This window comes from Gymnogyps californianus, chromosome 3 (genome assembly GCF_018139145.2).
Source record: "Gymnogyps californianus isolate 813 chromosome 3, ASM1813914v2, whole genome shotgun sequence".
Taxonomy (NCBI): domain Eukaryota; kingdom Metazoa; phylum Chordata; class Aves; order Accipitriformes; family Cathartidae; genus Gymnogyps; species Gymnogyps californianus.
In genome coordinates, this window is record NC_059473.1 from 119,479,732 (window position 1) to 119,504,718 (window position 24,987).

General features: G+C 41.7%; 1 protein-coding gene across 1 annotated transcript in view; it reads left to right on the forward strand.

Annotated features, from left to right (window-relative positions):
- Positions 1–10,837: 10,837 nt before the first annotated feature.
- The window catches only part of KLHL29 (kelch like family member 29), a 407,488-nt gene continuing 393,338 nt past the window's right edge, over positions 10,838–24,987 (forward strand). The window contains exon 1 of the mRNA XM_050893282.1: positions 10,838–10,856. The gene's annotated coding sequence lies outside the window, so the exon portion shown is untranslated. The remainder of the gene's footprint in view (positions 10,857–24,987) is intronic.

Below are 24,987 nucleotides of genomic sequence, written 5' to 3' on the forward strand. Positions count from 1 at the left end.
AAATTATGAGGAGAACAATTCCCTCGGGCTGTTTTGAAGCTGGCGCCTGCTATTTGCCTGTGCTGGCCCTAATTCCAGAGGTGATGCTGTCACATGCTTGGAAACCCTGCCAGTCATGACGCCTGACAGAGCAGCCAAACGCGCTCCGTTTCCAGGAATATGAGAGGTTATTATGGTTATTTCTTAATGCTGAATGAGGGTCTGCAAGCCTACAGCACCAGGACTATGTGAAATAAAGGGTTCCCAGAGGTTCCTCCTTGGGCTCCAGCCAGCAAACCCCTGCTCACACACAAAACTCTCCATTCAAGCCAAAGGGACGACACCTGTGAGCAGAGTCACCCCCGCGATGATACCTGTCTGGTTTCCCGACTGGGAGAAAACATGTTCCAAGCTGCACCGAGTGACTGACATGCTCCGTGCTAATATTTGTTTCACAAGTCATAAATCTGCTTTGCTCACGGCGGTCTGGGGTAACCATAAAGCAATCGCTGAAGGTGGAAACTGCAAGAATTTCAGCCACCGCCAATGAGTGATAACTCACCGCAGTTTGAATATCTTATGCGTTACTAAATCAAAACTTAAATTAAAGGCAACTTTTAAAAGACACTAATATGATTTCTGAGCCTCTGAATACGTTCCAGATCTATCCTTTGAGCACCAAAAATTTTTAGCCATAATATAGACAAGCCTGATGCTGTAAAATACTAAAAGCCCTGAACTGTGGTCACCAATTGACGTGGAGGGTTTTCTGCCTGGGCTTTACATCCACATGCACGCATTGCCAGAAATTAAGGTGGGTGTTCACAAAAATCATTAAGATGACTTCTGAAAATCATTAAGATAAGTAACTTAAAAGGCAAAGTCCTTGTAGAAAATCACATATTATTGGAGAAGTAAAAAGACAGTTCTATATTAAACACTCCCTCTAAAACAGTGAGACTAGTAACAAACCAGCTTTTCGAGACAGAAGGAAACTTAACATCTCCCAAAATGTGCAGGCATAGCACGAGATACAAGGAAATACACTTTGCAGAAATATTACTGCCTCTTCTTTGAGGACTACGATAGAGAACTCTCAGATATGGCGATTCTGTCCAGCCACAATACACAGGGAAGGTAACGGAAAACACAACAGATAGGACTAGCTATGGGAACACTCACATGCTTAACTTATTTGTGTGCGATCACCTGGAATACATCCATTTCCCCAATATTCAAATACAAAGAGTTTTAAGATGAAGAAAACTGGCATCCAAGTAATGCAAGGAGGATATTCTCCTCTTCCTCTCTGAAAAGGCTACGGGATTTATTGCATTGTATTGTGCCATTTCAAAATGGTTGTAAAAGTCTGTCCCTAGGCATAAAATCTGCTCACTTACTTTGTAGCAGTGCATCAGCTAATGAGCTCTTATTTGCCTTTCCAAATTAAATTACTCGTTACAGGTAGGAGGAATTTTGCAGTGGTGGGTTAAAAGTAATAGAGTAAAAAAAGCACATTAAGCAACTTTTCTAGTCTGTTCTAATTCAAAGGTACTTTACTGTTCTTCTAACACAGAAGTACTAAACTCACACATCAAATAAAAGTTGCTGGCAAACTCTGAGGAAAGGTGCCCTTTTCTTTCACCGTCAGACAGCGGCAATGCTGCCGTTTTCCTCCGCCTCCAGTGGTTATGTCATCTCTGAGGTCAGTTTTCTGCTTCTTGAACATGACTTGGCTGTTATGAAATGTGAAATCAGCATCAACAATCGGTAGCAACTTCAAGAAAGAAGCCTTGGGCTAACAAATAATAAAAAAAATCCTCATTTTTGCCCACAATGAGAAAAATCTACAGAGCTGCCACCTAAGGGCTTTCATTGCCTTCGGCACAGAAGGAATCCACATTTAGAGAGTGCAGCCTAAACATTTTCACTCACTGAGCTCATCATTTATTTCGGTGGCGGACATCCCTATGTGAGACAACCTCGCCAGTCATCAATCCTTCTTTAGATTAAACATGAAAGGGGGTCTATCCTCCCATTAGCACAGGGGAGATGTACTAATATGGCCCAAATTAATGTCCTAATCATTCCTTGACAGAATAGAATTTAAAATATCCCAAGTCTATCACTCCAAAATCATACAGTCTGAGTCTGATCATTTGCAAATTGGTGTTGGTCATAACGGATCTCAGATTTCAGCTGAATTATTCAGAGTATCGGACACAACCACACAAATTATGCTGGGGCAGAGGGGAAGGGGAACGAAAGGGGGAAATCGGGGAACCTCGGTGAAAATCTAAACACAAGGCAGTCCAGCCAAACCTCGACTTCTTCCCAGTTATTTAGTTACAGAACAGCATTTTCCTCCAAGAGAGTGCTTGCAGAAAACACCATCTTTGCGCATACTTGCTTGAATACACATTTGTATGGGTTTTCATTCTTAGTGTTTACTGGGGCCCTGGTTACATTCTCCAGCCAATTTACTCATATAATGTGTTTTTTTCTCCCTCTGGCTACCGTGAAACAAAGCTTCAAAAGGGATAGGCAGGAAAAAAATTTCTCTCGCTAATGTTTTTCTCTCCTAAATACTGAGGAATTCGACTTCCCTGGCACTGTTCTCACTATTTACATGCATGTAGCTGTGTACATACCCCAGCTTACTAACCCGTGCTCTGCACAAGGGATATAACTGAATAGGGTTATTCATAACCAAACCCTCATACAGCTCGGCCAGTGCCAGGATTTTAGTCTATGCTCACGGGGCTGTGATTAGTCCTAGAGAACATTATGAAAATGAACCCGGCTAATTATTACTCCAAATAACTGAGAAAGGAATGCAATAGATTCTCCAGGAAATACTACAAGAGAATCAAGATTTGGGTGTTTGCCTTTGTTTGTTTGTAAATGTTCTCATTAGCTCATCCATAAGATTTACGCTCCATGCAAGAATTACCAGGGGAAATTCTATAGACTGTTCAATGAAAGAAGGCAGCTATATCATCACATCACTCCTTTTGGATACAAAAGCCTCTGAATTTCCAAATACCAAAATTTTGTGCAGAATATTCATCACGATACTGTTAATCCTATCCTTATCGACTATACAAACCATTTATAGAAAGTTTCACAGAATTTAAAAACAGAGCTGAGAGCCTGATCTCCTATATATCTCAAAGCAGTATGTTTTATCCCTATTTTAAACCCAAACATTAAATCACAGCAGTTTAGTCCTTGGGAGAGTAGATTTATGTATAAAAGGAAAAGAATCTGTCACTAATCTCAAGACCTCTGCAAAAGAACCAATGGACTAAATGAGAAACATCTAGATGATCCCAGTGTGCACATTGTGCCTGATGTACTGGAGAACCTGTGTAACCTTCAAGACCCCTGCCAATCTGACACGAGGCAAAAGTCCTAATCAATTCAACTATTGGAATTAATTTGACCATAAATATGAAAGGAAAATACAGCACTGAGGCACCTATGATCCGGGAAGGGTGGGTCTGCACCAGTGCAGAACACTGGCAAAAAGCCATCCAAGGCCACCCATTCATCTCTGATGCTCCAGGGGAATGCGGAAAAATGAAACAACTCCCAAATAACCAAGATATATGTGGCCAATTTCATCCAAGAGAAAAAATAAATCCTTCCTGACAGTCTGCAAGACCTCACCGAAGCCACAAAACAAGAGAATGATTATTTGATAATAATTATTCTTTTTTGAAACTGCAAGTGTTACGAGGATGCTGAGAGCAACACCGGCAGTGCTGGTCCCCGGAGCCTCACGAGGAACTGAATAACAGGAGGAATAACAGGTTCTCAGACTGTGAGACAAGGAACTGCCACCAATCTCCTGACAAAGCTCCCACTCACACATGCACAGAAAGATGTACAGATTTTTCCACAAAGTGGATGAAAGCATGTATTTAAAAATACATATTTAACGTCCTCTTAAACTTCCCCAACTGTGACAGCTTTTATAGGACAAACAGTTTTATTATTTAGGGCTCTGTGGGATAGGAAATCGTGTCTTTTAAGGGCGGATTTGTCTAACTTAAGCTTGCAACCACTGGGTCCTGTAATGCCTTTGTCAGGTAGATAAAGTGTCTACTCGCTCTTGGATATCTTTTCCATGGGTCAGTACCTACCTGCGGTGACCAAGTCACTTCTCAGCTTCTTCCCTGATGAGCTCAATAAGTTGAGCTGCTTATGCCTCATGTTGTCACGCTTGTTTTCTGAATCCTTTTTCATACCTTTCCTTTGAACTTACCTTAGTATTTCCACATTGCTTTTGAACTGTGAATACCAAAACTGGACACAGTTCCTAACAGTAGCCTTACCACTGTTGTGCATGCAGGCAACATCAAATCCTCTTATCTGCTTGATATTACTCTTTTTTACATCTCAGGATTGCATTGGCCTTTTAGCTTTTTTTGAGGTGCTTATCCAAAAAGAATCCTAAACCTTTCTCAAAGTCCTTGCCTTCCAAAAGAGAGCCTCCTGCCCTGCATAGCCTCTTGTCTTCATTCTTTATTACACTGCCTTGCACCTCGCTAATATTCAAACTTTTTTTTAATTTTGACCTCTTCATTAAGCACTTCAGGTTACTCAGCAATAATAATTTGCCCCTTTATCACTTATTCTTCCATTTGTTCACTGTTAACCTGTGCCATGTGTAAACCTGATTCTGTATCATTTCTTTGATCAGTGATAAAAACATTTGGCTTTTAGTCAAAACTTGATTCCTAGAGGAATCCATTAAAAAAGAGTTTTATATACCATTCAGAGTCTGTGCAAAGCATTAACCAAATCAAAACCGGGAGCACCACCACAAGTTTCAGCCTGACTTTTACCAGGCATCAAGTATAAAGGAAGAAAACCTCCTGTTATAGCTAGAGCAGTGATGCCACCCCCTTTCAGGGTCAGAGTGTTGTGATGATGAACTCCCCTAACACCTGTAAGATACTGCAGGGACAATCTGTTTGCCTCAAAAAACTACCTCTCCTGTAAACTTTGGGGTGAACCAGCCCTTCTAATATAGATGTCTATAGGTATGTGAGACCTCTGAGTGCCTCCAGGCTCCAAGCTATGCCGGTACGCCTGGCTGTACCTCAGATCCATCCACAGGGAACCTCCAGGTATCATCAACTTCCCTCTATCAAGTTTTCTATGGGTTTGAAGGGACCTGCTCTGGTCAGTCTGGATAGAAGGAAAACAAAGACTGTGGGGTGTAGCATTGTCTCCATCTCACTCCAGAGCCTAGATATGGTTCCCTGAAGAGTCAGTGGCAACTAACGCAGGTGGCAACTAAGTCTTCTGAGAGGCTTCAGCAGCACCTACGTGTCTCAGTTTCCTCTCTGTGAACCTACTTCTGGTTCTTTCCACAGTCTGGTTTATGAGGTACTTAACATTTACAGCAAAATTCAGTATTTAATTAAGCTGAATTACATCCCAGCATTGTGCTGAGATTGTTTTGGAGGCCATCTAAATATACAGAAAAATGATGTGTAGCTGCTTAACCAAAATATTATAGCATAAATTTGGGTCCCTCTATTAAATGACAGAATGGCAGCAACTCTACTCCATGCCCAGGGTGTCACAACACTGTTTCACTCAGAGCTGAAATGAATTATTTGACAAGAATGGGGGGCATGATGTGTCTTCTAAAGGAAATGTGACTGAGTCATTTATATTTTTTGTTCTCACTCTCTGTTCTAGTTATGCCACAGATGGCAGAAAATAGGAGTCAAACCAATTTAATACAGACATTCAGTTCAAAATGGCATGTATTTTAGTTTTCCCTGTATAATTATGAGGAATAGGTGGAAACATACTGTTACTGTTTTAGACAAACAAATCAAACAACGCAACTCCCCTCAAAATCACCCTGGAAGTCCAATTCCTCCTACATCCCCCCTCATAAGCCAGCGTAGTGGGGTTACTTTAACAAAACTCAAGCAACTGATGCAATGACTTCAATGGCAATGAAAATGCCTCTTGCGTGACCGAGTGGGACTACAGGTGACTGGAAATAAAGTTGTTGAACAAAATCTTCATAAACTTACAAAAAGTCCCAACAAAACCCTGACTTTTCTGCTATCCCCAACCATTACAGATTTTCACATAACTGAAGACAGAGCTCTAGACTCTGCCAATATAGTAAAATAGATCTTACTTTTATTACTGCCCATCAGAAATCAAAATCATGACTCCAGCAGAACCCACTTTTGTCTTCTGGGGGAAGTTTTAGCAAATGGTTCTGTCATAGCTAAGAGAAATCAACTCAATATACTGCTTGCTCTTAGAGGATCAGACTCTTCTTATTCCCTTGACAAGTCAGGGACAAGGAACTTTCAGCTCACACACCTAAAATCACACAAATCTTTATTTCCCCAGTTCCAAGCAAATGACTTCATAACCTTTGCCCACGGAGCCATGCATGTATCTGCAAATAGTTTGTGGTCAGATTAAAAAGCTAAATGCCTGAGAAACTCAGGATATGTAAAGTCTGTGAGTTAGAATGTAATCCTCTTGTGAAAAAATATGGGAAGAATGGTCTGATATTCACGAGATTAATATCTTCCTCATCTCTTGGTAAAATAATTTTACTCCCTCTATAGGTTATCAACCAAACAGTGACCATCTGACACTCCTCTTCTTGTCTGATGATTGATTCATTTCACAAGAATAGTTGCCTGCCTTGATGACTACCCGATAAACAACGTGGAGGTGTGCATGGTTTGGGATGTATGAAGTAAAGGATCCCTTTCTAACCAGTTCCCAGTGACAGGACATTGTACCTGCCGGCTCTGCCTTCCCACCCCTGATATCAGCTTTGGTCACTCAGCAGAAGAGAGAAGGTTTGCTCAGGGAAGAAGGTATTTCATTAACCATGGTGTGTCCACAGAAGTCAGTGATGTTTTTCACTAAATTCCACAGGTTAGTAGTTTTTAGCAGTTTTAATCCATCTTAAATTTATATTTTGGCAATTAACTCAAGCTGCACACCTAAAAATTACGTTAAATGTCGCTTCCTGCTTCCTTTGGGGATTATCTTACTGCTAAATACTAAGGATAATTGTAACAGATATGTAGAGATGAATGCTAAAAGTACCAGCGAACAGTCTTTATACTTTAAATAAATAAAAACACGATTGAAAAAAAACCTGAGATATCTTCCTGATTTCCACTGACATTTTCAGAACCCTTAAACCCTGGAAATCTACTAAATATCTATCACCATATTTTCTAGATATTCTACCATATCTATTACCATTTTTAGGCAGGAGAAAACGAAACCATTGACATTAATATCCAAGTTGTAAACCTGTAATTAAGGAGATCTTCACTAGCTGAAAGCAGGAGTCAAACCTCGCAGTTAAAGTTTGGGTAACAGACATTCCTCTTCGCCTATAGCTTAGAAAAATCTCATACAACAATTTCGGAGATGAAATTTCATTACCTTTGAAATGGCTCAACCTGCATCAAAAAGTAAGACATTTTTAGTAAAAATTTAAAGAATTATATTTTCAATCCCTTAAAATAAATAAGAATTTCACTCCCTGAAGCACGTCCAAACCTAGCAGATACGGTTTACCACGAAGTAAGTGGGAAATATTTATGGGAATCCCTTTGCAAAATCCTGGTGCCTGATTACTGTGTTGGTCCCTGCAATATGCCCACAGATGATCTAATGGCATTGCCATCAAATATTTTGCAGACTAAAATGAAATCTCCAATAAGATGAATAGATCTGCGTGTCTTCTAATATTTTATCAGAAGATGGACTTGATGCTCTGACAATCCAAGATGCCATTAGTTTCGATACGATCAGCAAAGACAGGGGAAGTTGTATTATTCTCATTCTAATACACGCCTTGTAACATAATGATCTATTGCTAAAAGAGGAAATCTCTTCTTTCAGTGGAGCGAGCTTTACCAGCCACCAAAGTCTTGCAGGCTATCAGCTGCCTAATCCAAAATCAGGATTCCACAAACAATCCTCAGCCTGTCAAGTACAACCTTGAAACAGATTCTATTAAAAAAATCACCCACCCATCCAAATAAAACCATCACCACAGAGTATTTGTTTTTCTGTAAATAGATCTTTTGTTTTGCTAGCATTTTAAGGATCCTTATTTTCAGTGCTATTACTTGGACACAGGTCTGCCTCCCTTAAAACATGCGCTAAATGAGAGGACAGGATTTCCCGAATGCTGAGAAAGGATGTGAGTGGCAGTGCATCGTTCCCAGTGCCAGGAAGAGCGTGCCAAGCACAGAGGAATTTCTCCAGACCCAGGTATTTATTAACCTTAATTTTTAAAAAAGACTTCTTGCACACTGTGACTCCACTGAACCATGAGCAGGATGCCCCCAAATAATTTTTCAGCCACCTGTCCCTCTCTACAAAGCCCACCTGTGGATGCCTTTCTCTCAGAAACAGAGCAGAAAAAAAAAGAAATTAAAAAAATAATACAATGAAGCAGTTTCTTCTTAAATTACTGAAGTTACTGAAATAAGAAAATCGAAGCAAGAAAATTAATGTAGAATACCATATTTAATGTAATAATATGCCTATTCTTCATGAATATAAAACTGTGGCTCAAATTCTGAGTTAAACTGGTTTAGATCTAGAATAAAGTCACTGAGGATCAAGAAATTCTTTGAAATTCATTTACCTGTAACTGAAATCAGAATCTGACCCTATGTCAGCGTCTGCAAATCAGGTATTTAACAAAATTTGAAGGGAAAACTAAGGTCAAGATTTTAACTTTATCTTCCTGAAGTGAAAGAGTACGAAAGTACCTTCCCAAAATGAAAAATGCAGAAATGGTCAGTATAATAGACCTATAGAGCTTCATAGCTTAAAAGTGCTGTCCAAATATTAGCTAAATCCTTACTATAAACCTGTGAGGCAGATAAGATGGAAGCACTTATGCTAAAAATAAATAAAACCTAGAACTGTCTCATATAACCATAAGATTTTATTAAAAATAAACAGGGCTGGTTGGTATCCTTAACCTCAAGGTCACAAAACAAAGTACTAGGCACTAGAGGATAGCGGCAGAAGCCAGTGCTCGAAAATCACTGTGTCTAATTAAGGATTCCAAAGAATCTCTGCTTTATGCTCTCTCCTGTCTCGAAGCATTTGCTGTGAGAACATTCAAATGCCACCGGGAGACTGACATGCTACTTGTTAGGTCAACAGTCCCATTGAGACTTCTTCTCATCGGCTACGTCGGATTCTGGGTCAACTATATATGCTGGGCAAATAACACCGCACCAGGGCAAATAACACCGAACGGGGCTCTCGTGTTTAAAAGGGAGAAAACTAAGGGGAAAAAAAAAAAGCTGCGTGGAAATCGGAAGAGTATGTCGTGTGTGTGCTTGCTAAATAATTCAGATTTAAACTGTTCTGAACTTCTGACCCTCACACTCCACTGTGACGTACAGGACTGGAGATTTCAACGTTAATCCATGATATATTAACGACAAAAATGTATGGAGCCTTCCTGTTTCAGAGTGAGGCCATATTCTGCGAAAAGCATTCTAATATTAATGATGATCACTGGTTTTAGAAATGTTTTAGTCCGCTGCAATAACGTATTTTCATTTGTTTGTGAGGTTGGGAAGAGAGAAAATGAAATTGCCCTTTTAACGCTGCACCCTGCTTCCTCCCAGGCATCGGGCAGCGTGTGTCCCTTTTTCAATAAAAACATGCATTTGCCTATTTCTGCGGGTTGTGTGCTTCCCTCCCTTCCCTTCGCTTTGCTCAGCTGTCATTTGGCACAACTGCCTCACTTTCAACACGTTAGAGCATATATTTCTCCACGATGCATTTTTAACTGGCAAAGTAAGGAGAAAAGAATTTGATTAAGCTTATTTTTACGCTTACAGGAAATATAAAAGACAAAGTGTTCTATGTTTAAAACTACAGCATATGCAGCTCGTGTGCACATCAGAAAGATCTCTACGAAGCAGCACACACAGACACAAGATTATACAGAACAGGGAGACAGATGCAGATTTCCACACGTAAAATCTGTAGTGACTCCAAGCACGACGGGTATTAAAAAAAATAAATAAAAAAGAGCGGTGTCGGGAGAGAATCCTGCCACCCTATTCAAACACTCCTGTGGACTTCAAGAGGCTTTGGATCACGCCCCCGGAGAGAGATGATTTAATAAAGCGGGGTAATATTTCTTTTCAACTACACGCTACTTTTGAAGACAGCTGGGAGACCGATGACCTTTTCGGAAACACGCTCTCCCCCCTGCACCTCCTCGCCGCGTACCGAGAGGGAGCGCTCCGGCACACAGCTGCGCGCTCCGGGGACGCGGGGCGGAGGCACCGCGCCCGCACCTGCACCCGCGGCGGGGGGAGCTCGGCGGGGCGGCCCCCCCCCCGGGGCCCGGGCGGCGGCGGCGGCGGCGGCGGCGGCGGCAGCGGCGGCGGGGCCGGAGCAGCCTCCCGCGGGGGCGGCCGCGGGGCGGGGCGGCGCGGCGTGCGGGGCGGGGCGGGCCGGGCTCCACCGCCTCCCGCCGCCGCGGTGATTGGCCCGGCCCGCCCCTCGCCCCGGCGCCCAGGCCGCCTCCCTCCCCGGCTAAAGCGGGCAGTAGGTGAGGGGAAGGCGGCCAGACGGGAGCATGGTCGCGGCTCCGCAGCAGCCTCCGCCGCCGCCGCCGCGCCGCGCCCCCCTGCCCGGCCTCCAGCGCGGCTCCCGGCGCCCGCAGACGCGCGGGGCTCTGCGTTAGCGGCGGAGGCTGCAATGCACAAGCCGCCGCCTCCCGCCGCCGCCGCGCATCCTCCCGCCGCCTGAGGACGCGGCCGCGCACTCGCGCTGCTGGCCCAGGGCCGCCTACGCCCCCGCGGAGGGAGGTAAGCGGCGCGGCGGCTGCGCGCCCGCGGAGCTTCCCCGCCGCCGCCAGCCGTGCCGGGCATCGCCGGGCTGGCGGCTGCCCTGCGCCTGCGCTCGCTGCCCGCATTAAAAACTTCCTGCGTGCCTCCTGCCGCCTGGGGGTGCTGTGCGGGGAGCCAGCGGGGGATAATAATGTTATTGTGATGGTTTTCTTTTTTTTTCCAGGATTATTTCATGTTGGCGTGGGGGTCCCCACCCCCGCCGCGCACCCACAACTTCAGGCGCTCGCCCGCGCCGCGGCGGGGAGCGGGGTCGGCCGCGCAACCCCCCCACCCCCGGGGGGCGGCTGTGTCCTCGTGCACCCCCAACCCTCCCGGGGGCGGCTGTCCCGGTGGACCCCCCTTCCCGGAGCCGCCCCCGAAACTGCCTGGGAATGGATCGGTGCGCGCCCCGGCAGGCAGCCTGCCTCCCTCCCTCCCTTCCCAAATGCTTGTGCCAGCCCCGTTGTCTCCCTGTGCATGGAATACGTTTCCACTTCCCCCCTCCTTTTTCTCCACCTCCCCACGCGTGATGTGTACGAGGAACTTCTCGGCACAATATTGCTTAAATATATGTATTTTTTAAAAAAGCACTTGGTACGCGTTTCCCACGCCGTGCCTTGCCGCGCCGTGCGACATTCCTCGCCGGTGTGAGGTTTTGTTTGGCTGCTGCTGGGGTTTTTCTATTGATGCTTTTTTGGGGGGATTGTTTTCTTTTAACTTATCTTTGAGCCGAAGTGCTGTCTGATGCCGTTAGGAGCACAGAGGCACATCCCCTGGGTACCTGTTTTCGGAAGGTCTCGCTTAGGATAGGAGGGAAAAGCTACTTTTTTTTTTTTTTGACATTGAGTGGATGTGACTAGCTGTCCTTGTCGTGCGAGAATGCAGGTCTGTGGTCCCTGGGATTTTGGGTTCAGGTTCCTTTGCCTCCCCGGAGGGTGGAGAAAGGTCTGGAGGAAGGGAGTTCTGGGGATGGATGGTGGTGTTTTTCACACACTTCATAAATAGTGTGTGCTCATAGTCGCCAAGATTTTTTTTTTTTTTTTCCCCCCCTCTGGCTTCATTTATTAAACTGAAAACATTCCTAGAACGCTGGAGATAAATCCATCTCACCACCACCACCAAAAATTATGGAGCCCTGGTCATGTAGTTGGCTGCTTATCTTTTGTTTATTGTATATGAAAACTGTTTAGAAAAAATACAGCATTCTGGTAACTAGATTAAGGGGGATTTAATCACTTTTCCATCTACGAAGGAAAAAGACATGCATGTTTGCTGCAGGCTTATTTGTTTTAACGGAAGATTATATAGAGCATATTTCTGATAAATGAAGAAACTTTCTTTTTCCTGATATTCCTTAAAACAACTGAGCAAGTGTGTGTGTGTGTACATGTAGGCATGTGTGAGTCTCTTGCACCGATTTAAACACGTTTATTGGGCTATCCTTTTGAGGTCAATTTTGAGGTACTTAAAAACCAAACTACTGTAGCTTTAAGGTGACTGCAGATAACAGTATTACTGTCTCTTATAATTAACAATCTGCTGAAACTTTAAATCCTCCTTGATAGATATGATGATCTATGTGACAGGAGGAATAGTATTCCAGCAAGCTTTATTCTTTTTATTATTTTTTTGCCTCCAAAACAAAGCAACAGTGTGTCTTTTTCTTATTGTTGTAGTCTGGTTTAAACTGCTAATGGCTTTATATTTTTTTTCCCCATGTGGAGAAAAATAAAGTACAGCCATATTTTACACTGACATTTATCTGCGTCAAACTTTAGTTATGCTCAGGAGGTTGTTTAATCTTCTCTGAATAATGTACAGGGGTGTCTTTTTTTTTTTCTTGTTCTTATAACCTGTCCTCATTGTGTGTATTTATGGAAGTTGTCTTCAATTTAAGATGAAATATGGGAGCTATGCAAATAATTTAGTGACCCATCCAGAATAAGACTTAGCCAGCGTATGTAAACTACGTCTTTCATTGCCTCGTTTCATAAAGATATCTTTTCCCATAACATCTATTTTGATATTTCCTAATAGAAACTGAATAATGCCTATGGTATTTTAATTGAAAAATTAAAGTTCTGGGTTTGAGTTACTACTACTTCTAAAATATAAGAGTATCACTGATTTATTTAAAAGTCGAAAAACATCCAGTCATACCAAGTAGTTGTCTTGCAAGTAATGACCAGTAACACTTAATTTGGGTGAATTTTTGTTCATATTCATTTAGCTTCCTGTAGAGGGTCTTAAATGAACTCTGAAATACATACTGGGTTCTTGGTCTCGAAAAGTGCCTGACTTTCCTGTATTTGTTGTCTCTGGTAGCTTATGAAATGCGTGCACAGTGTGTCAACCTTTCCCTTAACAACAAAACCTATGAGCAAATGTTCAGTGTGAATTATATTACTGAAATAAAATATTCTATAGTTGTCATGGTTACAAATAGAGGCAGGGTTACTGGTTTTCATCTGCATGCTGGGGAGGGGGAATCTAGTTTTGTCACTTTTTAATTACATTTCTAATGAGTGATGGTCATACTTCAAGTACCCAATATATTAAATACACGGTATAGTGAATTAGATTTTGTCGAAGTCTTGCTGAAAAGAAACAAGAAGTGGTGGTGTGCAGGAGCAAACCCTTTCTTGTTCATTTGTTTTTTCGAAGCAGAAATCTTGCGGGAAGAAAGTAACCACCTCTGTTCTGTCTCTTCTAGATTAGCATGCTGCCAGGGTTGCTGCTCTTCTTCAAACAATAATAAAAAAGTATATAGTGTGTATGTTGACTGGAAATCCTCTCAATGAAGGGAGAGGAAGACACGGATCTAGCAATTAGATATGATTTTTGGGTTTACTGTGCACTGTATCTGGTGCTATCACTTTTAGTGCCTATTTGTGAGGAGAATTCGTTATCCCCAGGTTTGCTGCACTCATCTCGCCAGCGATGTTGCTTCGCTCCCATGTGTCCTTCTTCTCCCAGGTTGTGATCTGTTGTTTCCCTTGGGGTCGCTCCAGTTTGGCACTGCGCTAATGGCCACCAGAATCGGGGCCTTAACTCTTTGCGGTTGTTGGCGCTCATCCCAATGCTGTTTCTCTGCTTCTCCGTGCTCATCTGCAATTCAGTCTTGTCCATGCCTACTTGTTTTCCTGACCTTTTAATTTAGTTCCGAAAACCAATGGACCCAGTTCTTTTGAAGCACAGCAAAAAAAAAAAAAAAAAATCAAGGGAGGAGGAAATTTTTTTTTCCCTTCCCTTCTCTGTGTAGAGCCTCTGTGTGCTGTGGTGGAAACTCACACACAGCTTTTGGGGGGGGGGAAGTACCCCTGGATCTGTAAATGGAGAGAGAAATTCCAGTCTGTCCTGTCTTGTTTAACCCCTGTCCCTTCCATTATATCCCTGTCATGGGATTTATTTTTTAATCTTGAAACTGATCTGGAGGGTTTTTGTTGCACTCTTAAGTTTTGGGGTCTTTTAATATTTTTGTTAATATCTTTTGCATCCCTTCTTTAACTTTAGGCTGAGCATAGCATTACTCAGGTTCTTGCAGTGACTTGTCCACTAGCTACACGGATGCAGTTGGATTTGCTGCCATAGGCTGCGGACCCAGGGAGCCCAGGCACCTGAAGGCCTGATCCTGAAGCTGCTCTGTTTGCAGAGCGCCAACTTCATAGTGCACCACAGAGGTCTACATCATTTTCAGATCATTAATTCTTTGTGCTGTAATCGAGGCTTTTAGCTAGCTAAAATCTCAGCATGGGTTAGTGACTTATTTGGTCCTTCAGCTTTTTTTTTTTCCCTCCAGGTCTTCCATTTCGCAATATTTGGCCTCACAGTGTGCTGATTCAGTAACCTTAAATATGACAAAGTATCATTATATTCTGTGATTTATTTGTGTAACTAATCACTTTCTTAATGTACTCATCTCTCCACAGAAGAAATACTGTATAAATACCTATATCCTAAAGCCCATAAACATACGAATTAGATAACATTGCCTTGAATATACTTGTGGGTACTTGAAATTATTGTATTAACCCTTTGTCACATTTTTTTAAATTTCCCTTCTGATTTTGTTAGCTTACCCAGTGTGGGAAAAGGTTTTAGCATCCCCCTATGCAGTTAACTCTTTTATAAAGTTACTCGTAGGAAGATGGAGCTCTTATGCAAAGGCTGAAGACTGTCTTCTCAAGAAGTAACCTGCCGACAGCAACTCCAAGTGCGAGGCTGTATGAAACGTAAACAGCTTTGACATGCTTCTGTCACTTCTATGTTTCCTTTGTTACCAGAAGTACAAAGAACTCTTCCTCAGCTATAAAGAAAGAGATTAAAAGGAAATAGATTTGAAATCTCTTATGGGAATGCCTTTCTGTCAGATTTTTAAAAGTCCGCGCACTTCACAGGGTGTGAATGTGCGCTGCTTACCTGTTATGGTTAAACCAGAACTGAACAGACCTGGCACAAGAGGTGCCCCAGGAAGCCTTCCTGGTGCTGTTGTTATGCAGCCGGTTACTTCTGTGCTGTCTTGACCATCTGATAAATGACAGTAACTGAATTCCTAGTCACACTCTTCCATAAATAATTTTATGTTGTGGATTAGAATATCTGGAACATGGGACCATTTTCCTTAATTGTTATGTGCTGCTTATTTCATCTGTGATGCTTAGGTCTAGGTTTTCAAATATCTGTAACTTGGATTTTTGCCATAATTGGCATTAACATCAGAAAAACACATAGTTTTTTGGTGGTCTTAAACTTCAGGTAATTTATAGTGCTGGCTTGCAATAGTAATACTGATTCACTGAAGGAGTCTGCTCGAACTACAGACAAAGACAGACTTATTTTCAAATAATGAATTCAGCATTCCTTTTGTAGTGTTTTGTGGGTTGTTTTAATTCCCTGCCATCCATTACAATATGCTGTATGACATGTGATATTAAGTGCTAGGACTTCTGTTCGGGTTTGGCTTACTAGAAGACATGAATGTACAGTTCTTGGGTTTGTCTCCAGTTTTGGGACTAAACTCTACATAAATGTAGGTAATATGCAATTTGATTGAGAACCAGATTATTTCTAGGGGCATGTTTTGGAACTCATTCAGTGCAGCAGTTTGCAAGAAAATCTGCCACTGATACAATTCCTCTGCAGCGTTGCTGTTAAAACTGTTAGATGTGCATGCGGTAGGAGTGTTTTTTGAACTGTCAATGTAGTTGAGAGGTACTGTGAAGAATCCCTCAAGTTCATACAGAGGTATCTGAGGCAATAATGGTGTCCCGTAGCAGGTCTCAAACTCAAGATGTGCCTAATTTGTTGAGCTGGACTTTATTCATACATCTCTTGGTATTTCTGAACCTTGAGATAGAGACTCATTATCAGTCTTCACTTTTAAAAAAAAAAAAAAAAAACAAAAACAAACAAACAAATCCCCCCAAACCCAAAAAACCCCACCCCAAAACCGTGATCCGCATGACAATGCAGGCAGTAGAAATCCTGGATTTAAAGTGTGATTTAAGAGCTTTTGCTTCAGCCACTTCTTAAAGTCCATGCTGATGAATAATTAATATTTAAATCAGATAATTCTGCTCTGAGGTATGCTTTGTCAGACCTTGTTGTAGGATTTTGGTTTTTGGTCTGCAAAAGCGATGCTGCAATGCTAGTGGATTTGCAGATAGCGGCATGCTGTAACTACTCAAAGAAAGGTTCTCTTCTCAGTCTGAAGCTTAAACATGCTGTTTCCCTTAATTAGAGGGAGAAGAATTTAAATGCTGTTAGTTTTTCCAGCCACAGGTAAACCCCAGATCAAAAGAAGAGAGACGAAAGAGTTCAGGAAGTTCATCGTAATAATCGCATGACATGGAGTAACTTTAAAGTGGTGGCAGCTGTGCTTACCTGTCCTTTGAAATATATATGTATTGCAAATTTTGGTTGACTTGTAGCTTGTTGAACACCTGAATTCATTAAATGATTCCTAACATATTGTGTACTTCAAAAACTTCATTTTTAACTTTCTCTTGATTTTTATTGTCTCTTACTTGCCAAGAGTGGAACAATGCCAAATTGGAACACTTCATATTACAAAATGTTGTCGGGTATATATATGTCTGGAAAATGCTTTTGAAACTATGTGAAATGCTACAGAATAACTAAACTTAAGCAATATCTTTTTGAGCTTACTCCTTACCCCTTCATAAAGTTTGGGAAGGGTGGGGGGGGAGGAGGAGAAGTTGCTAATTTTGTGTGAAATTTCTCATGTTTTGGAACAAGGGGCAGAGCATAAAAATACATGTGTATGTAAACTGTATAAACTAATTGAACTATATCAACCTATACACTATGAAACAGCTCCTTGATGGTGCCTATATTCTTAAGTATATCCTTAATATATTGGTAGCAGGATGGGTCAGCAGAGCTGTTGAGTGTGATGTTGTTGCTTGAAGTATCATGGCTAGGAACTCTGGCAATGGAAGTTGGTTCTTCTGGTTTGTGGTGGTTCCCCCCCCCCCCCCCCCCCCCCCCCCCCCCCCCCCCCCCCCCCCCCCCCCCCCCCCCCGCTGTTTTTTATATGGATTGTTTTAGTAAAGTGTGTTTGGAGGCTATAAGGGATATCTCAGAAGGACTCTGTGAATGCCAGAAGGAAAAGGATAGAAGAAACTCTTTTCTCTAAAATTATACAGGTGGTAGTAGTCCCTGGAATAGGTAGAGATTTCTGGAAGGTAGGAACAAGTGGCTGCTTGATTATATGACACTGGTTATGTTTTAAGGGTTCTCTTTAAGAAATGGGAGATTCATATCAATAACTGCTTCAAAGATGCAACTTTTTTCTTCCTCATCCTCCCTTCTCAGTTGGGAATAGGAGTAGATGCAACAAAGCTTATCCAGATGTTCTTCATCATAACTGTGGACTGCTCTGCTTTCCCCTCAAACAGTGGGTTCCCCCCTAGTTTCACAAAAAGCTTGATAGATTACATCTGGAAAGCCTAGATACTACCATGGGTGCTTTGTAGCCTGTCCTATTCGGAGTAGAAAAATACCAGATACAGTGAGGATATGGTGTGGTGAGAGGTTATGAAAAATGCTGTACTTTGCTCCTTTAGGAAAAGTGTGGAAAAAGTGCACGGTTAACACTTCCAGGTAATCTGACAGATTTGCTAATAAAATGCGAGGCAAAATGTTAAATATATTGCACTGCCCTCTTTATTATGCTATTTTTGGCTGATCATATGAGGAAAGTATATATTATTTAAACAAAACTCACTGTTCTGAGTGTGTCTTCCCTTCCTTCTCTCCCCCACATTATTTCACATTTCTAAACATTGAGCATACCAATCAATATTCCATTAAGAGGAGAATTAACCTGGGAGAAGCTTGCATGTATTTGCATGTAGTAGCTTATTTCTTGGTCTGTGGCTTTGTGTTGCCTTTCCCCCATGTCATCTTTTTTTTTTTTAAAGGACACTCCAAATATTTGTGCAATTACTTCTAATAGTGAGATTTGCCATGCTCCATCTTAATTCTATCAATATGAATTGCTGGTACGACCTTCTGCAGTGCCCTGCTTGCAGGCAACATCAGTCAAATGTTTGTAGCTATCTTTTTTGCTTCTGTTTTACAATAGCTGGATATCAAGGTACTAGGCTTCAGATCAAATGTTGCTCTTGGTTACACACATGTAGTTAACAGAAATCAATGGTGCATAGACATAAACGAAAGTTGGATTTGATCTTTTGTGAGTTAACTCTTATCTCATCCACACTGATGCTAGTCTGGATTTTCTGCAGGCTGGATTAAATGCCCAATCTCAAATTCAGAAGTCGTGAGACTTTGGCTGTCTGTGCCAACATTTTATTCCTTGTGGTCTTTGTACGAGTCTGAAAGTAAAACCACCCTCTTGCTTTCTGAAGTCGGAGCCTTGAGACGGCGAACAAATGTAATGAGAATTGATTAAAAGCTGCCTGTAGCACATAAGAGCATGGGATGTGGCTGCGTGGGACCTTCTGGGGAACCTCTCAGTTGATCTTGATGTGTGAATTGTCACAAGAGCTGCTGAACTGTGGACCAAATCCTGATCTGGTTAACACCTGTGGAGCTGACATGTTCCAATATGTATCTGATGTTGCACAGTACTTCTGTACCCTGAGAAACAAATCACTTGTGAAATTCAACTGTGAAGGTCTTAAGGTCAAAGAAAGAATCTGCAAATCTCAGTAGATGACAACTGCAAAAGAGGGGGGTGGCTGGTTGAGGAGTAGGCATATTTTCTGGTTTGTGTGGTCCAGGTGCTGCAATACCTTTTTTTCTTCTTTCCCCTCACAGTTGTGTATTATATAAAATGGGCCAAATTTGTCCTTGGCCCAAATCTGTGGAGTTAAATGAAGTTACATTTGGTACCCTGAAAATATTAGATAAATGTAGTGCCTGTTCTTTAAGATTATCAAATCCCTGAAGTAAAGCCTATTTTCTAGTACATTTTTCTTTTTGGAAGAGAAGTGTGTAATTTTATGATTAAACTTCTGGGCAGTTATAGTTCTGCAACATCACAACCTTATCTCTCTGTGAACTAAATGGCAATGGGAAGTTGTGGCTGATATTTGAGTTGTTATTTAGAGAAGGAAAAAATAGAGCATAGAAATGGTATAGGAATTAAGGAAACAAAGGCTTGCCTGAAGTCTCTAAAATACAGAACTGACTTTAAAAGTGGTAGTCGGGTACAGAAATGCAGCCAAAGATGAAGAGGAGAATAGTCGTTCACTTGCTGCCATAATACTCTTTTATTTTGGTTTGTTTGCTTTTCCTCTGTCTCAGATAGAAATTTTGAAAGCCCATTTTTGTGTGTGGGAAAGGGGTGCTCTTGCTAAAAGAGAAATTACAGCAAGTTTTCCTTAAACTCACTGTTTCAATATCACACTTGAACAGTTCACAGCAGCATCCGTCAAGCCTTCTAAAAACCTGTTCTTAGACAAATCTTGTGGTTGCAACAGCTAAGTTATTGAAGTATTGTATTTCAAGAATAATACAAGTAAAACAAAAAAAAAAGAAACCCAAACCCCTGTGCTGTGCTGGCTGCTTCATTCAAAGAACTTCATGCAGCTGCAGCGCTCTGATGGCAGAGTTAAGGTGGTCTGGGCTGGAGATCAAGAATGACACCCAGTTGGGTCAGGTTGAGAAGCTTAAACTGTAGTTTGTGATGGAAATGCAGGTGCAGCTTGAGCCCAGGCATCTACTGTTTGAGGTGATGGTTAAACAGGGCATTAGGTACCTCTGTACTTTCCATCTGGAGGAGCCAGTGGGCTGGTTAGATGTTTGCTGCATGTGATCTGAGTGGAAGTCCTGGTTAACCATTGCCTTCCTCTGATTTTCAGGCTATGCTGTTTATCATGCAGTTATTCATCTTTAGGGAAACATGAACAGGCTCAGATTTCCTCAAGGTAGTTACTAAAATGACATCGCATGTGACAGCAGACTATAAATCTGCTTCCCCTGTCTAAATATTATCTTGTAAAATTATCAGTTCTTGGTTTTGAGTAGACCTGTAACCTCTTGAATTTTACTATAGCCTCTTAAGCAAACTTAGAAATGGCTAGTTTTACCCTAAAAAAGTACAAAACCCTTATTTTTGTATACAAAGATTGTGAATTTAATTAGAACTGTACAGCCTTGGGCCATCTTCTTGATTAGAAAATTGAAAGAGACAAAAAAAAAACCCGAAGAAAAGTGTTTTCTTTTTTTTTCCTCTGTGCTTGTCAGGCATAGTAGCATGAATTTTATTTTTATATATTATAAATATTTTGTATATTTGTTTTAAGGGGGCAGGAAGGGGGGAAAATAGTGTAACTTACACCTGTAACTGCTACTTTAACGGCAAAGCTGCTTGTGAGAAAAGACTAACCATCAGGATAAGATCCAAGAAATGTCAGTACTCATCTTACCTAGATAATCTGTTACTTTAATTTTAGGCAAAAATTGAGGAGCATGGGCATTGTGTGTATAACTATTACCTGCACAATACAGTGCATGTGATAGTTATTGGCTTGCTGTATCTAACAAGAGAAACATGTTTCACTAGCTGCAATCAACATAATATCTAGAGATGCTTGCAAGAATGATGATCGTGAAGCAGTGACAGAGCTTCTACAGTACAACACCAAGTGACAGCATTGCTCTGTGAAACCCTTAGCCTCTGTCTTCAGAGAAAATTGTAAATGTAACTCTGAATGTCTGGGTGGGCTGTTGGCAAAGAGGAATAAACGGGGGATCTTTGAATCTTAAACTACAAGTTTCTGATCTTTGAGCTAAAAAACATCTGTTAGCCAAGCTGGGAGCAGGCTTACCAATTGGTATGTGACCTGGCTGCCACTAGAGAGGGACGGAGCTCTATACAGAGCAGGGGTGCATTACTTATATAAAGGGTAGATTTCAAATAAATGAGGGGTTTTTTTGACAGTTTTGTTTTTCTTTCTGAGGGTAGAAAAGGAGAGGGTGAATGTTAAATCGTAGCATTGTTTATACCCAAGAACAACTTCACAAGCAAAGTTTTGTTGCCCAGAAACATCTTTAAAAAGACAGAAATGCTTCACATTCCACATGTAAATCAAACTCACAGATATTCTTAGCGTAAAGCAACAATTAACTGCAAATTGTACTGTGGAAGCTGGAAACAAATTTCTAAGTATCTGGGTGAACAGAGAAAGTTCCACATCCCGTATGAACTGGAAGCACAAAGGCTTCCCATGGAACTTGGGAGAGCAGTGGAGTTCTTCCATTTCCCTTCATGTGACATGAGTGTTTTATTCTGCTTATCTTTGTTTAGCTGCGACTCTGAAGCTTCACTGTTGCACAAAAAACCCCAAACCCTAGAAACTATGTGGGGTCAACTTCAATTCTGTGTGCAACTGCAGCTTCTTTTGGCTGCATTAGGGTCAGGCTTGCGAAGTCCCGTCAGCCTGGTGGCTCTCCTTTTCCAGTTTGGCTGTGTTGTCAAAGCAGTCTATTTTATGTATATATATTCTCAAAGTAGCTGCACATGCACTCTGTCCCCAAATTGCTGAATTACCTCTTCTGTCACTGTATCTTAAGCCTTCAGTTCTCTTTTTGAGATTTATCTCGTTTCAGATTAATGAAAGCACCACCCACAATTATTGAGCATCTTAAGGATGAAACACATCCTGTTAACTTCAGTTTATTTTTGAGGGATTTTTCCATCCTTGCCTTTTCTGTTTAGGCAGTAAACTCTTCTGGGACAAGGGCTGTTATTTTTTTGCCTGTACAGTTAGGGCCTCCTTCCTAGCTGTGCCTTGTGCTCTAATAGGACAAAAATAATTCATAAGCTCTGAAAACGCTGCTCTTCTCCACCCCTCCTTTCTCCATTTTAGTCTACAAAGATTCTGTTATGCTGAGGCAAAGCAAAACTTAACACCACTTTCCTTTTCTGTTTCTCTTAATTACTTATTTTTGAGGAGGAAGAAGTATCCTAAAGAGGTAAAATGAACATTAAAATTATTTTAGGAATCATGGAATGCTTTAATAAGATTTTTTAAACTTCTAACTCATATTCCAATCCAGAGGTACTTAGCAGTAAAACATGGGCTCGCTAGTCATGGGTGTATCTGTTTCTTCTGGAAAGCAAGTATGTGCTTTGTCTCACTCCATTAAAAATAGTAGTCCCAAGAATATATTGAAGGCTCTGAACTTTTTAGGGGGTGGTTGTTGCTGTAGAGGTCCACAGTCACGCCCACCAGAGGGCATTTTATCACCAATTCTTGGGGAGAAAGTTTTTACTTAAGTCACAAATAAAGTAGTAAATATTGGATGGAAAAGCAGTGTATGAAACATTGTACAGATAGCTTTTTTGTTTATATATAAATACATATGCTTATTTCCTGGCTGTATTTATATGTAAATAAGTAATGATATCAGCTTGAATGGTTGGGTTTCCCCTCTGCTTCCTGAATACTTTCTAATTTTACTTAGGGATAATCTGGAGAAAAAGGAATTCTTTAAAGCTCTCCCACAGCTGGTATAGCTATTGGTTACCAGGAAACTGGCCTCCCTACCAAACAAGCGTGGCAGATACTCTGGATATTTGCAGTGTACCTCTACTCCCCCCTTCCCAGGGCATGCAGAAGCAGAGGCTGCTGTTCAGGAGCCCTGCTCATTTAGGAGGCTGGAATTTGCAAATATACTTAATAACAAAGCCCCTGAAACTTAAGGAAACACTTGGCAGCCGGGGAAGTGTACATCTGCCAGATGGACCTGATGTCTTGCATTTGGCAGTAGTTAATGCTAAGGCATGGTATGCAAAACCCAAGAATGACAGCTAGGAAATGAATTTTTATTTTAAAAACTGTATTTTGGTTTTGTTTTGTTTTTTCTCCCATCCGTTTTCTGTTACGAAATAAAGCCTCTGCAGGAAGGAAAAAAAAAAAAAATCCACTTCTGAAAATGCCTTCTCTTGCCCCTTCTCAGGGTGCTTCCTTGTAAAGTTGACATCTGTGCTGAAGGTTGGGCTGCCCTGGTTCAGATGTGTGACCTTCATCAGCCTGGTACAGCACACATAATGTGATTAATTCCCTTCAGTTCCCTGTGGACAAATATATTCACTCCACCAGAGCCCCCATGACTTGTTTGCAGCCTCAGCAGAGGCCTGGGGTCATACGAGACCAAACTGCAAACCTGGGCAGGGATCTGAACAGCCTGTGCTGTGACATGTAGGCAGAGCAGTGGTAAAAGTCTTCCTCCCTATGCAGGACCCTCTCTGCATGTGTGTGGGACATGCCGTGAATGATTTGAGTAGAGATTTGGATACCCATCGTAAGTGCAGCTCTGGGACCTGTGGTTAGGACCCTGTGTTGTGTTTGTGGCCATCTGGATAAAGATGGGAATTATTCAGAGCATGTCTGTTGCTTGCCAAAAGTAGCTGATGTCATGAGGATGGATAATGATGAAATGTAGAAAGTTTTTTTTTCTTGTTCTCCAGACTGTTCAAGTCAAAAGGCTACACCTTGCTAGGGTGAAGCAAGCACAGACCTGCAGACCTCCCACCACTCCACCCCGAATGAAGTGGACATAGAGGCCTTGTGATTTCTTTGAGAATCTGGCTCTAATCCACAGAGGTTGGAGTGATCTTGTTTGGGATGAAGGGAAGCAAAGATATAAGCCAACAGCATAGTTCTCTGGAGCACAATGTCTGGGGAGATACTTGCAGTGAGGACGGATGCACTATCTTTTTGTGTGGTGTTAGCGGGGAGGCAGAAGATGCTGTGGCCTCCCCTTATTCGAGGTGATTACGGGAAGACAAGAGTGGGAGCAGTACTGTGGTCCGAACAGCTCTTCTTTCTACCCAAAATAGGGTTAAGACCCTCAACAAATGGTGCTTGGGGAAGTGTGTGGAAACAATTGCTCAGACCTTAAAAGAATGTTTGCAATGAAAAAGTGAGGTGGAGAATTAATCAAGACTAGCTCCTGCCTGATCAGCAGCAGGCAGTCTCCTAGTAAAATGCCTGAATGTTTTTCAGCCTCTTTATTCAGGTGATAGATCCTTTGGCCAGGAATTTTTTTTTTTTTCCAGCAGTGTTAGTGTCTGTGCAAATAAATGACTTATAAAAGAATTTTATTAATCCTCTAGGACTGAAACTTTGAATAACACTTTTAACTAGATAGATTTGCTTTCCAGAACTCTCCTGATGATTTGATAAGACCTATGTCTCTGCCACCTTGTCATCTCTGAGTTTACTAGCTTAATACCTGCAAGGGTTGTAAAAGATATCTTGTGGTTAAGAGTTGAGGGAGTTGTGGGTTTTTTTTTTCTTTATTAGTATTTGAGGGCTCAAGTGTAAATTAGCATTAAAAGGACTTTGGATCTGATCCTGTATTTCATTTCCTTTGCTTTTAATTTTGCCTGTGGCGAAGAGCTGGACTAAGTATAAATATGGGGACCCAACTGTAAAGACTCAAGTGAGCCAGTGTTGTCGTAGAGGGTGAGTTAGTCTGCTAAGAACTTTGTTAGGATTAAAAAAACCCCACCCTGTTAGGATAAAAAAAAGTAGGTGGCAGCACTAAGCTGTTCTGAGGGAGCGAGGATTTGAAGGTGAGAAGGATGAAAAAGCCCGTTAAATCTGCA